The sequence below is a fragment of the Leptinotarsa decemlineata genome, unplaced genomic scaffold (genome assembly GCF_025532065.1).
Source record: "Leptinotarsa decemlineata unplaced genomic scaffold, Ldec_3_MD MMD2_P_RNA_scaffold_5, whole genome shotgun sequence".
Lineage (NCBI taxonomy): Eukaryota > Metazoa > Arthropoda > Insecta > Coleoptera > Chrysomelidae > Leptinotarsa > Leptinotarsa decemlineata.
Window position 1 is genome coordinate 14,034,760 of NW_027412532.1, and position 18,518 is coordinate 14,053,277.

Consider the following 18,518-nt stretch of genomic DNA (forward strand, 5'->3'; position numbering starts at 1 on the left):
AAATGAAGTCTGTAATAATACTTCTGAAATTGTCAATTTGTTTGCCTCTTATTTTTCAATTGTATATAATATAATAACCAGATAGTGAATTTTACCCCTGAATATAATTTTGAAAAAAGTCTATATCAACAATTACAGTATTACTCCTACGGATATGAGAGATTACGTTCTCTCTGTTTCAGCTAAACTCACAATGGGACCTGATGGGATACCTTTATTTTTTATACACAAATTTCTATACAATTTAGCAATCCCATTACGAAACATCTTAAATCAAATTTTTTCTCTAGACACCTTTCCAGATTATTGGAAACATAGCTTCCTGAAACCAATACATCAACTAGGAGATGAGAAAAATGTTAGGAATTATAGAGCAGTTTGCAATCAGTCGGAGATGGCTAAGATACTTGATTCTATGCTTACAAAGAAACTTTTCTGAGACTGCAAGTCTCTACTCAATTCCCAACAACACGGTTTCTCAAAAGGTAAATCTACTTGTACCAACCTTGCTCTTTACACAAACTACTTAACTGAAAATTTTGAGACCACTATTCTTTGAACTTACATTGAATAATATAGTTCTTAAAAGAGAAATATTTATTCGCGATTCGGGGGTTAAATATAATAGCGAAATTAATTTTAATCTTCAAGTATCAGAAATTGTGGCAAAAAGTCTCAAAATGCTGGCTTTTGTATTGATAATTTCTACTGATTTTCAAATTAAAACAAAAAAGATTTCATATTGTGCTTTCGTAAGATCCATTCTTGAATATTGTTCGGTTATATGGGACCCATACTATAATGTAAATATGGATTTGATTAAGAATGTTGAAAAGAAATTCTTGAAGAATTGTGCTTTTCACTTGGGAATTCAACGAAATGAATATGAGTACAGTCAACTCTTAACCAAGTTAAATAAAAAATCATTGAAATATAGCAGAATCACTATAAACTTGAGTTTCCTCTTCAAATTAATAAATAGTGAGATAAACTGCCCAGAACTACTTTAACTAATAACTTTTCATATTAAACAAAAAGGTACGAGAAATCCTGACATTTTTCATATACATTTTTTACATACCAATTATGCTTTGAACAGTCCGATGCCTTGTATTTTGAAGCTGGGTAATCAATATCATAATAACTTAGATCTGTTTAATGTATCACTTCAGGTTTTTAAAAATCAATTGAAAAGGCTATAGCGTTTTCGAAACTTTTCTTACCTTACCATTTTCTTTGTAAGTACCAGATTAGTTACATCTTATTTCTTGTAAGTACCAGGATTGTTTCATCTTTTAGTAATATAGTCACTAGACATAAGGATTTATTAATATTTTGTATTTCACACTTTGCTAAATATTTTGTAATATTGTAAATTGTAATGTAGACATCAGACACGAGCATTCAAAAATACTTTGTAGTTCCTCACACTTTGTCAAATATGTTTTTGTAAATTGGCTTTGCCGTTGAATAAATAAATAAATAAATAAATAAATAAATGATAACTAATTTGATGGCCGTTATCAATTGTTGTCTCTGTTGTAAGACCCTATATTTTTTGATGACTTGATAGGTAAAGTTTGCCCGTACAGAAAAGTGACATTTTTTGTAATAAATCACTTGCTCTCCACCCACAAATCACCTTGACTAATGAATTCCGCTGAAAATCATCGTCCTGAATATCTGCATGTACCGTGTCTAACCCACTTGGCGAATCGAAGGAATAACTGACAACTTCTTAATAAGCATCATAGCTGATTACTCATTACCTTATCAATTTCTAACGAGCCGTAATAACAAAGCAGTATTGTTCGATGATAAATCTCCAGTAATTAATCACAATTTACATAATCCTGCCTTGCGAAATTCAATGAGAGGTATTAAAATTGCTGGCGAAAATATGTGTTCGAGCTCTAACAGTACCTTTTAGATTAGCACTGCTACCGTCAATATATCATTAGCATTTCCATTCCAATTCACATCATGACGAAGGTATGGCTAGATGGATCAATGAAGGTATTTAGGTTAGGGATTCGTGAAATCGAGCCTAGTGGTGAAGGATTTCAAAAGATCTAAATGAAAAAGAAATTATTATGGGAAAATTGCTGGAAAAACAACAAAAAATGTGTGAATCTTCGAAGAAAGGAAGAAAAAATAAGTACCACAAAAAATTCTTCATATAGTCGCAAAACGCCGTTCTTTCTTGATCTCTTCAATCTTGAGAACAGAAAAAAGTCGCAGAGGGCCAAATCTGGTAAATACGGTGGCTGATATATGATAACGGTTTTGTTTTAGGCCAAAAAATTACGAACAAGCAATGGCGGGTGAGCAGGTGCATTATGCGAAAGCCATGAAATGTTTTTCCAAAATACTGGACATCGTATTGCTTCTCGCAAGCGGCGCATGAACATGAACACCTGATGCACCACGCCACGCTAAAATGAGAAAACAGTGAGCAAAACCTTGACATGCAATCGAACTTGGCGTGCATTTTTGGTCTTGGTTCCTCCACTGGGACGATTGAACTTTGGTTTTGAAGTCATAGCCATGTACCCGTGATTTGCTACCAAATATGACCCTTTTAAGCAAATCTAGATCGACATTCAACGTGTCGCGAGCGATGCTCAAATTACGGTTTTTTTGGTCAACATTCGGCAATTTTGGAACGAACATTGTTGCCACACGCTCCATGTCCAAAATTTATTAAATAATTGCATGGCATGAGCCAACCGATATGCCGATATCCTCAGCAACTTCTCTGATAGTGATTCAACGGTTATACATAACAATTTTTCAGTGTTTTCATCGGTTGTTGATGTGTTGAGGCGTTCAGGGAGAGCGTCGTCATTCACATGACGAAGTTTGTACCACTTATGAACATTTTCCTCAGAATACAGTCACCTTATGCCACCGTCATCATTTCAATTGTTTTTGAGGACTCGATTTCATTTTTCATACAAAATTCTATACAAATTCTTCGATCCATTTTTTGTCGATAGCAGAAAATTGCTGAACACGCAAAATACTTCTACCTTCTATACCTCTCACCAACAAACCAAACATTCAAATCAACTATAACAGTGAACATATGTTCGAGACAAATGTACCAACATAAAAAAATTAAAAACACTAATCGAATGTACGTAGGCTTTAAAATTTGAACATTCACCTTATTTTTTGAACGGCTCAGGTAGACCGTATACAGAAGTTTTTTTTTAAATAGAAACTGACAGAATAATAATAATAATAATAATAATATCGTCTTCATTATCTTCTAATACATTCGAAGCAAATTAATCATGTACAGTTCATTTATTATAAGAAGATAAAAAGCGAAGTTTAATTTACATGATGGCAAGTCATCATTCAATTCAATTCAACCCTTTCACAAAACCACTACTTTCACATGAACATTGACTTACACGAAAGAAAAAGTCCGTTCAAAATTACATTATGAACATTGAATTAGACGAAAATCACTTTTTCCTATTTAGTTTGGTCTATAAATATGCGTTATGGAATTGAAACTGATCATTATAGGAAAGCTACACAATGTGATACATGAAGGAGTATTGATACAAAATGTCATCCACATAGAACACTATCATCCTCAATGGGTTACATCGAAGTTTCTGGACAAGACATTAATCTTTATCAGCGCCGGTTTGGATAACAAGACGAAGCAATCACTTCTTTCATAACATTACTTGTATCTCAAAAAAAAACTGCTCATGCTCTACATATCGATATAAAAAGTTTTTTACTGTAGTTTTTTTCCTTCATTCTTTGAAAGTTTCCCATATTTTTTGTTCAATGTTGAAGAAGGAAGCCAAAAAATTTTTTGCAAACGACTAATCTCTTCTGATTTTTTTTTTAATTCAAATTGAGTTTCTATGGCTGGAACCAACTAACATTCTGAATTTTATACGTACTGTCACGCTGAAACGAGCAGATTTTTCTGTTTCTTAGATATAAAATCGTAATTTCATGAAAGAAATAAGAGCTTCTTCTTGTAAAGTTATCCAAAAGGAGGCTGATGATAGGTCTGAAGCCAAATGTCTTCGACCAAAGTTTTAAAGTACACCAGGAGTTTGATTGTTAGTATCCACAATAGTGAAAACTTCGAAACAGTCTCTCTTCTCTATTTCCTCTCAGTTTTCCAGTTCGGTTTCCCTGCTTAGTTCCAATACGTTGCTTATCTCTACACTAGCCTGGCTGATTACATTGTTCAACATATAACACCTTCTTTAAACTTTTCCTTTGCCTCCCTCCCTGTGGATAATTTCAGCATGGCATCATTTGATATCATGTTTAAACGATGTGTATTTCTGAGAAATGAAGGTTTTGCGTCTCTATTTCTTCATCTTTATACGGAAAAATGTGTCAATCTTTCAAAGAAATGAAGGAAGTATGATCTATATATCTTTGTATAAAAATAACTTTTTTAAAAACGATTGCTTTCTTTCGTTAATAGGAAGATTCCCACTTCTTTTGAATAAAGATAGAGAAGTAGAAAGCCAAAACCGTTCTCAAAAAGTAACCTCTTCTATAAATACAGTCCTTCCCCCACTTTACTTTTGAACGGAACAAGCTATCGAGGTCGGGTAAAATTCATGTAGAATGGTACTAGTTTTTGGCATAAAAATGATTGTGGTCAAGTAGCCTTTTTTTAATGTAAAGGAGGGTCACGTGGCTCCTGATTTTGAATGGCTTCCGAGTCTTTATCCAACACCGTTGTGTTTGTGACAATCGGCCGAGCCGTTTCAAACTGACAAGCATTTGAAATATGCTTCACATATGTAACTAATAAATTCACTTCACCTATATTAACAAGTGCTCGAAATGTTCACCGTTTACATCTTGTCAGAAAATAAGTCGTTTTATTGGGTCCGTAAGTTCCTGGAGTGACTGTGGCTGCATGACGTACACCTTAGATGATTTTATGTACCCTCACAAAAAAAAGTCCATGGGTATCATATCAGGTGACCTAGCTGGCCATTCAATGGGGCCACGTCGGCACCATCTTGTTGAAAAGTAACATCCAAGGTAAATTTATTTGGGTGTGCCCCAACTACTTTTTGAATACTATGATGGATCTGATTTTGAAGCATATTCAAATATAGATGCCCAGTTACATTTACTGCCATAAATATTGGACCTTTGATATGGTCACCCAAAATACCAGCACATACGTTGATAGTTTCTGGACTTTGAGTCCACATTCTTTGCACATTCTTGCACATTCTTTCTATTTACTGTTCCATTTAGAAAAAACAAATAGAGTTAATGTAACCGGGATTTTGTGTTATGCGGTCAGACATGATCTCACAAAATTGCAGTTTTCTATCCGAGTCGTCTTCTGTTAATTGATGCAGAATATTCAATTTATATAGTTGAAATTTGTGTTTTTTAAGATATTTTTCATTGTAGTCGTAGATACGCCACAATCCGTGGCTACCGTTTTCGTTGTTTGTTGCGGATTATTAGGCTGCCAGAACGTCGATTTGTTTTTCTTTCGAAAGAGAGTTTCTTCCAGATCCCTTTTCCCTCGTTAGGCAAAGTTCTTTGAAATTTACTGACCAATTCCCTTAAGTAGGTACGTGATATTGGATTATTTGGGAAGCGCTTATTAAATATTCTGTCTGTTTCATGGTAATTACGCCTAGATTCAGCGTAAATTGAAATTGCTTCGGTTTTTTCTTCTTAAGGACGGGGACGAGGCATTTGAAAATTATAAAGAAATGCTGAAACTTATGAAAACTGTCAAAAGTATCGATATGATTAACGTCAATATTAGACTGACATTGAAATGAAATGCTATTTGGAGTCTCCAGTAAAATAACTAAGGTATGAAAAACTGCAACAGAAACCACAATTTAAAATATCAATAATAGGCGCACCTGTTTAATAAAAAAAATTGGCTTTTCGACCAAAATCAGTAACGGAGTTAAAATTCTGCTGCAAATAATAGTTGAAATAATTTATTTGTTCAATATTTGGGGCAAATTGCAAATTGTTAGTTTGAAACGGCTCGGCAGATTTTCACAAACACAGCTGTGTTGGATAGAGAATCGGAAAGCCTTCAAAACCAGGAGCCACATGATGCCCCTTTAATTAAAAAAAGTTGATGGTGCCCTTTTGATACTAGGCCACGTAACCGCAATCACTTGTATGCCATTTTTATCCAAAAGTAGAACCTTTTCACCTAAATTTCACCCGACCTCGATAGCTTGTTCCGTTCAAAAGTTAATGGGGGGAGGACTTTTTACGTCCTCACAGTATAACTCTTCCGAAGTGTATTTTTACATTAACCATCTGCCACCTCCTTACAAAAAACAAACCCCATAAAAACCTTTCAACGTCCGGTTCGTAGCACGTTGTTATGTCCAAACTACTCTGCTATTTCCGACTTGCTGGTTTCTCTTTCAACAGCATTTCTTCGATATAGGACATACGGCACTCATATAGTATCCCTGGAGACACTGCCAGCATTTAATGGCTTGGTTCTTGTGCGACTGCTACGATTGGTATCCAACAGTCTTCTGAAACAAGAAAGGGTGGCATATGGGCCGTGGAAAGTCCGTATTTTGGAACACAAGAAATATGCGAATCGGGCACAATACAGTTCATATTTTTTTCATTTGTTTTTATATATTTGTTCATATATTTTATTTTTCAGTTTTTCCATTGAATTCTAGACCATAGATCTTTTCGGCAACTGAACAATTCGTTAGTATTATTTTCCTTTCCACCTTTTTTTATATCGTAAAGTCGAAATACCTGCTATTTAAATCAAACACAAAATTTTTTTTCTTTTTATCATATGTCACCCATATTTGGAATAACGCAATCGAGAAACATGAAGAGTCAAGAGCTGTTGCGCTTGATATTTCTTAGGCCTTTGACCGTGTGTGGTTTGAGGGTTTGTTTACCAAACTTCTATGCCATGGTTGAAAGAAAAAATAGAATTATCATCTCTCAGCTTTCCAATATTCTAGATATCGCGGATACATCAAACGATTTTCCACCGTGTATCCTGTTTACGACTCTGCTGCGGCATACTACAAACCATTGTCTTCGTTTATGTATGCTCTTTCACATTACGGTTTTCCTTTCATTCAATAGGTCCGTCACGTTTATCTGGCCGTAATTTCTTTGTTTTCTTCTTTACTTAGTTCCGAAACAATTACGTTGAGAGATATAACCTCCTAGGATAAAATTTCACATGGATGGTATAATAACGAAATTATTGAATATTAAAATCGAACGCTATCTGGTATAAATTCTAATATAACTACAGACCACGGTTGGTACATCTTGGGAGATTATAGCTTGGTGGTAGTGATAAATACGAAATTACAAGGAATGCCTAAGTGCGGCGTCGTCAGAGTACAGAGTTGCCACATGTGCTTAGACGCACATTCATTAAGAGGAAAAATGCTGGGTAATAAAAACGAAAGTTGAAGCCAATTTCAGGCGCACGTTGATAATATACTTTATGCTACATTCTCATTTAACATATCCATAATCTATGCAATTTCAAGGATGAAAAGTAGTTCATTGATCATGACTGGGTTAAAGTAGTAACCAGCTGAGACATACTTGAGGCAAATGGTTTTGCAGACGGAAGTTTGACTATTATTGCCACTTACTTAAGTAAGATAACGAATTATTTTCATTAGTACCCTTATGGACTCTTTTAATGAGTATCACATTCATTCATTTTTCAACAATTGTTTTCAGTGACATAACAGTACAACTTGAAACGCTACTCGTAGATTTTCTGAACAAAATACCTTATAACTTATTCAAGTGATTTTATAACTAGTATTCTTTCAAAGAGCTGATCTATCATGTTACGTCTATTGGACTTCATAATTATTTCACCGAATGAAAATAGTCATTCAACAGGTACAGAACTTGGTAGGCAGGTATTAGATATATTCAAGACTTTTATCACATTTGGATATCTGTTCAAGGATTTTAGACTAATGTTTTCATCTTTTGAATATTGTAGTGTTTAAAGATTCATTGTAGTATTTGCATTATCACTGGCTGCTGAAGAATCTAGAGTCCTTAACAAATATATAATAAGATTCAAGCCTTTTCTTTTTTTATTAGAGTCAGTATGTTGGACATGGGAACTCTATTGTTCTTCTTATTGTATCTTTCTCACTTCTGAAACAAATACTTCGATGTATTCTCTGTTGGTTCTTGGCACCAATTTCATTTTGAAAAAGAGTTGAGATACGTAAATATAATATCAAACCATCTTTTGCTTTTGGCTACTTTTATTTATAAGATCTTTGAAAACGCCCATTAAGGCTTTCTTTGATAACTTTGATAATCAGTATATCGAAATATGTAGGGTTATCTATTTGTGAACTGTTTAGAATTACTCACATTCTCTTTAGTTCCGGTATAAGACATCCGTAGTAAATATCTTCGTCACCTTCCAAACTTCTTACACTATCAGCAATAGGTTTTGAACAGCTTATGTATTCAAGATGAAATTGGATTTCAATTTCTTTGGAAATGCCCAATCCTAGTTTCTTCAAAGTTTCACTCAGAGTATTCTTTACTGTCAGTGGATCTTGAATGCAATTATAATATGAGTTTCATTGTGTTGGACATGGAGAAGCAAGTAAATGTGGTGTTTGGGTGGCACACCTTTCATGAATAGGCAGTTGCAACTCTATAAATTCTTCAGATGACTCCGGAAATCGTCTTAAGGTTAATACATTATCATCATCACCTTCTTCAATATTATCATGCATAACTTCAATATTTCTGATAAGAGGTGAATCTCTTTAACTCATTCCTGTATCTGAATACTGACTGTTTTAAATCAAATTCAGAATAAGTCTCTGCAATCAACTCAGCTACTTTTTCATAACTCTGTGTTCATTCAAACCTCCTGCAAGCCAATGTTACGATTTTCAGATCAAATTTATAACAATCAATCCAATGAGCAGTACCACCCAGATAGCTTCTTTTAGATGATGACCATGTATCAGCCGTGGTGCATTCGAAATCAACTCATTTCAATTGTTCTTTTGTATTTTCTACATTTTCGGTGTATTGTTCTGCAATTTTTGTATTATATGTTTGTCGGCAAATAATTTTCGATGGCTGTGCAGCTCTAATAAGAGCCTTAAAGGATACATTTTCTACAATAGATAGAGATGACATGATATCCACTGAAAAATTCACAAATAAACTGCCAAAATATCTGACTTTGATGAGATGACTGAAAGAATCTGTAGTTTCAGTATTTTAGATGAAGTAGACTTCTCACCAGCATCTCAAACACGTTTTTTCTTCTTGTTATGATGAATTCTGAGTTTCTCATACTCTACCAATAGATCAGCATGTACTTTCCTCTGCAGAAGTATCACTAATAGTTTATTGTTTGAAGCATAGGATATCTGCGATTGAATTATTCAATATTGAATGAAATCGTACTTTATTAGCTGAATAGTTTCAAAATTGAAATGAATTTGGCTTTACAAAATGAATATAAGTGAAATCTTTTTTTTGGTCCCTTGGGAGCTGTCTGACTTGTCCATTTAGTCCAAGTCTCCAGAACACTGCAGCCTCTTGGGCTTATTGCGTTTATTCTCCCATCTTCTCTCATGACACCCATTTCATCAGTCTCGTTCCCTGTACTAGTTTGTACAGGTTCCGTGTTGGATGTTCGTCATATTCTTCTGGACGTAATTTTGTATGTCCATATATTGCCTGCCTCCTGTGATTCAGTGCCTCACATTCGCATAAGATGTGTAGAGCTGTTTCTATCTCTTCGTTGCATATTCTGCCGCTGAGGTATCCGTTGTACAGCCCCATTTTATTCAGGTGTCCTCTAAGCGGACAATAACCGGTTAGTAACCCTGTAATTATTCGGAGCCGATCCCTACTATATTGAAGTAGTTCTTTGGTTCTTTTCTCGGACGGTTCCCTAATGAAGGTTCTACTGTGTTTGTTGCCAGGTACTTTTGTCCAGTACTATGTGTGCTTCTTATTGGTCCATGTTCTAATCTGGTTTCTTACCAATGATTTTGGTCCCCAGAGCTGGTTCAGGACCTATATGTGAAGTTGATGATCCGTGTCTAGCGCATTCATCACCTTTATCATTACCTGTGATTCCTGAATGCCCTGGCACCCAGTGCAAAGTTAATTTGTTCTTATTTGCAAGTTCATTCAGTTCTTCATTGCATTCCCAGACCAGTTTTGATGTCAACTTCGGGTAAATGGAATCTTAGTTTCACTTACTTTCAAATGGTTCAAAAAGTTGATTGTAGCATTCAAACTTCCTTTCAGTGAATATTACTGGAGTTTTTTCTCAACACCAAATCGTTATTTTTAACACCTCGACACATGTTTCGATCACCAAGTGATCATCTTCATAGAGGAAGATTAAAACTGATTGAGTTTTAATCTACCTCTTTGAAGATAATCACTTGGTGATCGAAACACGTGTCGAGGTGTTGTAAATAACGATTTGGTGTTGGGAAAAAACTCCAGTAATATTCATTACTCCACCAAAGGTTCCAAACAGTGAATCATAAGTACTTCCTTTCAGTGTTTGCAAGTTGCAGATATATATTTGTATCGCTTCAAGGATCCCTTGTAATGTATTTGAAGATGTGTTTTGATATGAATATAATTATATTGTCGTTGAAAAAAAAAGTTGATGTTTTATATCACTCATGTATCAGCTTCCTGAGAGAACGTTCCCAAGTTCTGCAAGTGGCTGTCAATGGATATCTACGATGGTGTTCCCCAGGGATCCATTTTGTCTCCAACCCTCTTTTTATTGTATATCAACGACTTATTAAAAACAGAATCCAATATATTGCTTTGCTGACAACAGCACACTTGTCTCGTCATTCCATTTGGATTCCAGGACATCGGCAACAGGAGGTTGCATATCTCAATGAGGATCTAGAGGTGATTTCGATTTGGGGTGAAAGTAACCAGGTTCAATTCAATGCCAACGCAGGCATCGGTTTTCCCCAAAAAGATGAATGTCTGTGAACCGGATATAATGATGTCAGGTCAGACAATTCCGCTTTCTGCTGCGATAAGTTTGTTGAGGGTTGAAATGGACACAAATATGTCTTGGCTGGAATTGCAAAGGCTGGTGTTCAAAAGCTTGAAATACTGTTCCGAACCAGAAAACTGTACACACCTCGGCAACTTTCGATGCTTTATGAAGTTCAGATCAGACCTTCTTCAAACTATTTTCCTCATGTATGGAACTTTGCCCCTAAGCATAACCTGAAGCTGTTGGATTCTATCCAGAAAAGAGTCGTCCATCTAATCGAAGACACGATCATCACTTGCAACCTTGATAGTCTGGAACATCGAAGAAAAGTTGCAGATTTGTCTCTTTTTTATACATACTTCCACGAGAGGTGTTTAAGTGACTGGGCACATTTGATTCCACCAAGAGCGGTACATATCAGAAAGACAGATTCACGGTAACAGCATTCAATAGTATGCTCCACAGGCTATAGAATGTTCCACTTTGAGAAAGTAATTTTCAGAGCAAACTGAGTTTTATCAAATTGTTGTTAACAACTGTTACAAAGCTTCATAAAGAATCAGTTGTTCCCCTGAAGATTCTGACGCTCATGTTGGCAAAACATAGTGAAAATCACTAAGAAAAAATAACACTCAACATTCCTAAAAGCACAAGTAGGTACACTGGAACCCGAACGCGAAAGGCTCATGCAATTTTAGGAACCATATTTTCATTGATCCCAGTTTATTTAGCAAATATTTTGCTCTCATGGAATCAAAGATCCGACAACAACGTTCATTCCATTCCAGTAATACTCATTTCATCCTCCACCCAATCACGTATATTCCCTCTGCCAATAAGTATTAATTAAAGCAAAAGCGAACCGAGATGGCTATCTTCTCTATACAATGCACTATTAATTATTGAAAGTGAGAGGAGTATATGGAGATACATCGTCTGGCTATATCCGTGGAATAACAATCGAATCTTACTTTGTGGGAATTTTTAGAGGATTCCTGAAGAAGAGATTGCGTAATAGATGACAATGTGGGTAGTTCATTACGAGATTTCTTCCAACGGTTGCTAATGCCGCATGCAGTGCCGGTCAAGTATTGATATTTGTTCGGGAATTTTAAAGATTTTTTGGAGATCTTTGTTCTGTGAGAATATATCATATTGAGTCACAATGAAACATAGAGAACTATTGCACGGTAGTGTTGAATTATTTAAGAACGGATCCCTCTCGTAACAACACTTGAAAATTTTCTTTAACTATATCTGACATCATTAGGAAACTAAGGTATTTTTTCAAGACAAAACACAAAATCTTTAGGGCGATCTAAGAGTGGTGCCTGTGCGAAAGTAGCGATTCTCAAGAAGTTTATTCCACAAAAACGCAGTTCTCCAAAGTTCGAGGTTTGCAGAGTTGAACCTCAAAACAATGAGCAGCCATAGTCCGTCGGATATTTCTGATATGTATCGCTCTTGGTGGGTATAAATGTGCCAAGTCATCTGAACACTCCCCGTGAAAGTATCTATGAAAGAGAGACAAATGTCCAACTTTTCTTCGATGTTCCAGACTATCAACGTTGCAAGTGATGTTCGTGTCTCCAATCAGTCGAATGACTCTTTCCTGGATAGTATCCAGCAGCTTCAGGATATGCTCAGGGGCGGAGCCCCATACATGTCAACAGCACTTCAAAGAACGTCTGATCTGAGCTTGATGAAGTATCAAAAGTTGCTGAGGTTTATACAGTTTTCTGGTTCAGAACAGTGCTCCAAGCTTTTGAGAAGCAGCCTTTGCAATTCGAAGCAGAAGCAGAGAGCGGAATTGTCTGATCTGACATTATTATATCCGGTTCGAAGACATTTATCTCTGTTTAGAAAAGTGATTTCTAGGTTTTTGTGGCATTTAATCGAACCTGGAGACATCACGCCAATTCAAAATCACCTCTAGATCCCCATTAAAATATGCAACTTCCTGCTGCCGGTAAAGATGTGCATCACATCTAGCCGATGTCCTAGAATCCAAATGGAATGATGAGACAAATGTGCTGTCGTCAGCAAAGCAATATATTGGATTATTGGTTTTTCCCAATGAGTCGTTGATATACAATGAAAAGAGGGTTGGAGAAAATATGGATCCCTGAGAAACACCAGCGTTAATGGTAAAAGTATTCGAGAGATATTCATCGACGGCTACTTGTAGGGTAAGTTCTTTCAAGAAGCTGGAAAGTATGAAAAGCTTACTCGCAAATTTGAAATAATAGATGGTGGGAGATTTCTCAATACACCCAGGTATATCCAGAAATTCCAACACTATGTGTTAGATCGTATTTAGTATTCACCAAAATGAGCAACGTAGAGAGACTTGGGTATTTAAATCTTCGAACTAAAATTACGTAATTGACGGACGAAGTCAACTTTTTTGGAGTAATATAGAGTTCATGATTACCTGGAACATACATCTAGAGAAACAATTGTTCAAACTCAACAATGGATAGACATGGGCTATTGGCTATTGATGAACAAGCAGATTTTAAAAAACGACAAGCGATAAGAACCGAGTCAATGACAGCAGCATTGGAGACACTCTTAATTCCATTTCTTTGCATTTGTATTGATGCAAAATGCAAGACGTCTTGGAGTGGAACATTCAAAAGACCTATAAGTATTTGAACACAACAGAAAGTTTGGAATGTTTAGAGGATACCTGAACCAAACAGGGCTGTATATAAATATCACAAAAATATCATTTGTAGATAACCCAACAAAGTCAGGGCAAAGGGCCTCGTCAGGTGTAGCTGACGTGCAAAAAACCTCATATGGGAAGGTTGTCGTGGGTATCAAGGTGGGAATCTTGCAACTTGACTATCCGACTACATCATTAACAGAGCATATACTTATTGCCTGCCCCGCTGGGGACAGAATCAGGTCTTTAGAGTTCGGCAGAGCCGTACTCTTACCATCTGACCTGAAAGATCACTCACCATATAAACTAATCGGCTTCGTTAAGAAGCTGGGTTTGTTTGGCCGAGTGAGAATAGGTGTGAGCCACAATAAACCCTTGCGGGTTGCGGTGGAGAGTCGAATAGACCCACCAACTTTGGACCTAACCTAACCTAACCCAACATAGTACGAATGTGAGGCGACAACAGGAACAATATGAACAACAAAAATTGAGTTGAAGACAACTCAAATTACTGTCAAGGAGTGGAATATCAAAGTCAAACAATATTCTATGAGGGATATTTAGCTCCTAATATAACTAATATCGTTATTATCAATATTGAAATGACGATTTCCTTAGTTAATGGATGAGATGACAAACTCTTAAGATTTTTAACATTTTTGATATTTAAGACGGATAATTTGGTGGGAAAGAAAGTTTTTGGCTGTCTACCACTCCATCTTGATACAAAAAAGGGATGAGGGAATTTTCCAAAGAAAGGAAGAAAGTAATCAATTTGAAAATAAGTAACTCTGTACATGGATGTGTAGATCATGCAAAGAAGTAACTTTCAGACACAAACTGAAAGAAAGTCCTCCTGAAACAGTTACTTTCATACAAACATTGAATTACAGGAAAGAAAAACATTCTTTCGAAACAAAGACTTCTATATGAACACTGAATTATACAGAAGATACTTTTCTCTACTCAGTTTGTATTTCAAACATTCGTTGTGGAATGAAAATCAGATATCATTCACATGAGTTCTACTTTAAATGAATGGTAATAAATTAATCACTCCTAAAAATATAACCCCTTCAATTCAGATAATTTGGTCTGATTCAATCTATACCAATATTCAAAATATATTTGAGAAAATTATAGAAACATTGAGATCACTCGAACCTTTTTGGAGAAATGACCCCAAGATATATTAGAATTATAATTCAATTATGTATCAGCTCAATAGCATAACATTTGATCCACATGCGACCCATTGAATATTCTCCCGAGGAGGAGGTCATCGTCCATTTTGTCTTTTCCAGGAAGGTGGACAGGTATCTGGGAGACATCACCTTTATATCGGCAGGTGTAGGCCAAGACTCGTCGAACACACCACTCTCTTTGGCAACCTTGAGGTGTCTCACTGCGGTCTCCGCGAAGGTTTTGGAAGATGCAGCGACATTACTGTCGTTGCGCGGCTTCTTCAACCTTCATGGGGTTCCCTCCGTGGAGGTGCTCAAATGAGGGCGCTTTCCTGCAGAGGCAGCCGGTTTCTTGCCTTTATTCAAGGCGGAGCTCTTGGCGCCCGCCGCAGGAAGTCCCCTTGCTGTTGGAAGTGGGCCCTTGCTGTTGGAAGTGGAGTGGGGAAGGAGAAGAGTGCACTTATAGTTGCTGCCACTCCTGCCTATTTCGCTCACTTCCTTCTTTTGGCCTCGGCACCGCAAATGCGCTTACGCCTTGGCCTTTGTAATACATCACGAGGTGATCTGCTATGTCCAGCCTCATTCCAAGCGGTAGATTGGGGTGGACATTTCTGTTCATTCCCAGCCACCGCTTTAGATTGAGGTGAGCACTTCTGTCCAGCCTTGGGATTGGTTTTTGTTGTTTCTGTTTTTGTGTTTGTTTCATTCATGTGTGTTCCCACGAGTAACAAGGGAATAGTTGGTCACCTCTGGAAGAGTCCCGAATTACCAGAGGTAGGCTGATTACTATGAGGTTTCGCCCAGTTCCACAAGGGGATCGTTCGTAACTGCATATCACCCTGCGGCCATACAGCTTTAGGCACGATCCCTTACACCTTAGCTTGTGTAAGCTGGTCCTCGGTAGCATGTTTCGCAAAGGCTTTTGGTGAGTTTTATTCCCTCCACCCTACTTCTTTGTGCCACTGACCAGGAGTCCAGCGACCCCGTCCGTAAAACCACATTGGCTTTCCAGACAGGGCCCTGCGGTCCCCTGGCCGTTTCCCCTATCCGTATTGCTATTGTTACACTTGATTCCTGTAAATAATTTCTACATGGTGTATGTTAGACTCTTGTTATTGAAACAAAGGATGTTATATGCCCCTGTAAACGTGGTCGTTTCTGGTGATTATAAAATTTCCTCCGAACAGTTTTGATATATGGTCCAGAGTGACGAATGCGGCACAGCCATTATGATTGAGTCAAAGGTATTATTACCACACTAAATGTCCGTTGACGTTGTGAAGTATGTTTTGAGCCTTTCGTAATTATACACCTTTCAAGTATTCCACCTAGTGCAAAAAGCACCTTCGCGTTGAAATGAGCTAGTTGAAGCTGTCAATAAATCTTCGATATTTCATGCATTTTTGTTATCTTCCCCGTGAGAAACGTGAACTTAGTTCCAGTAAGTTCAATTTTTTTCTATCTGATGTATGCGTAATACACATAGGCGTCGGTAGGTGTTGAATCTTCTGAGTTATATGGAAATTAATTTCGAATTGTGTTTGTTTTGCGTACGTTCATGAATAGAATTCATGTCGACCTTTCAAGGACTCTTTAGTACAATAAGCTATGTAAGTAATAATGCACGCAACAAGTAAAATATGTAGGTACTTACCAAAGTTGAGGTTATGAATATGAAGCCAGCAAAACAATGTTGTTTTCTCCCAAACTAGTTATGTAGAACGAGATCAATCGTCATAAATTTTTCAAAACCATTTCATTAAATTTAATTGTCAAATGTGACATGTGAAGAAGTAGGTAACCATGGAGCATGGAACTCAAATTTTAGAATTGGTTTCCATTGTGAATAATTCTACCAAAGAGTTCTTCTACCAAAAATTGATTTGAAATGTAATCACAAAAATTGAAGGATGTATTTCGAAATATATTAGTAGTTGAATAGTATTTGTCATGATGGATTGAGAGGATTTATTTGATTTGACAATAGTACTTCCATAAACTACACCGGAAACGATTCGATCTCCACAAACTTCATTTCCAAAATTATATCACGACATGTTTGGCTGTCACAGTAGCTTTTTCATAGTAGATATCATACTGAAAACTGATTCTTCACTCTAACACCAATGAGAACTACCTGCTCAGGTGCATACTCAATCATAATTACCTACTGCATATATTGTCTCTACATCTTCTCAAGTTTCATATACCTCAGATATCAGGCACATTCTCTATTATAATTACCTAGAGCAAACATTACTTCTACATCAATAATAACATCATCAGGATAACATCAATCAGAAAAAAAAATTGACAATAGTACAATAACTATTGTATTTGTTGTGGAAAGGAATGAAATGATGATAAAAAAATTGCAAATATCTATTATCACTCATTTCCTAATATTAAATTATGTAAGACCAATGTTTAACGTGCTAACACAACTAATCCAAGAAGCAGCTTAAAATTGGTGTGACAAAAAGCATTTAAAGTTTGTAAATACTCGCATTTGTTATTGAGTGGGGCACTTTTGAAAACTCATCTTTCAAGATGAGTTTTTTTCATCTCCTGGACACATCTCCTAAATTTGGTTGGTTAAACGCCCATGGAGAAGAGTATTGCATTTCTGATGATTGGTAAACGTGCTTGTTCTGTTCTTAGAAAAGATATTCAATATCCTTTCAAACAGTTATTTCAGTTTGGAGTTGAAAGTAACCAAAATCTTGGTTATGAGGTCCAAAACTTATCACCCCTGACATATTCATGAAAAAGTGGTGACAATCATATCACATTAACCAGACGTCAACCAAGTCACCGGCAAATACTGGGCTGTTACCCACTGCTGTCATATCACTACTGGTTCATAGTATTTCAGGTAACTGCTGTTGAAAATTTCCGGTGAGTACCGGTTAGTAATTGTTCACTTTCGGACCATACCCTGAGCATTCAATATGCTCAGATCAAAGATTCATAGAAACCCTGGAGGTTTCACCGATTTGCTTCTACATTGATAGAAACCTTGTACATATGTTGATAGGTATTGTGTGTGGTATGAGAGTTTGCTGGCCAAGCATTGATGCTATAACATTTCGGATAATTTTTGTGTATGGCTCTCCAGCTTCCTGAAATAATATTTCTTGCAAATGGTCGTCGATGGAAATCTCTCGAATACTTTACCATCAACGCTGGTATTTCTTAGAGATCCATAATGTGGATGCTGATGACAGCACACTTGTTTCGTCATTCCATTTGGATTCCAAGGCTGGATGCACATCTTCATCGGCAGCAGGAGATTGCATATCTTGATAAGGATCTGAAAGTCATTTTCAGTTATGGTGAAACTAACGAGGTTCAAGTCAATGCCACAAAAACCCAGGTATCGAGTTTTTCCAAAAAGATAAATGTCTCTAAGTCGGATATAATAATGTCAGGACAGACAATTTTGCTTTCTGCTTTGATAAGTTTGTTGGGGGTTAAAATGGACACCAGTATGTCTTGGCACAATCATGTCGCTGGAATTGGGAAGGCTGCTTTTGAAGAGCTGGGAACACTGTTCTGAACCAGAAAACTGTACTCACATCAGCAACTTCCGATGCTTTATAAAACTCAGATAATA

The 18,518-nt window shown here is 36.5% G+C and overlaps 1 protein-coding gene and 1 long non-coding RNA gene across 2 annotated transcripts in view; one reads left to right on the forward strand and one right to left on the reverse strand.

Moving 5' to 3' along the window:
* Positions 1-18,518, forward strand: part of LOC111514435 (ras-related and estrogen-regulated growth inhibitor) — a 410,561-nt gene that overhangs the window by 51,765 nt on the left and 340,278 nt on the right. The window lies entirely within an intron of this gene.
* Positions 3,273-16,661, reverse strand: LOC141479977 (uncharacterized). Its single transcript, XR_012464095.1, has 3 exons — positions 16,557-16,661; positions 6,353-6,542; positions 3,273-4,272 (listed from the first exon to the last, which is right to left on the reverse strand). It is a non-coding gene; the product is annotated as an uncharacterized lncRNA (long non-coding RNA).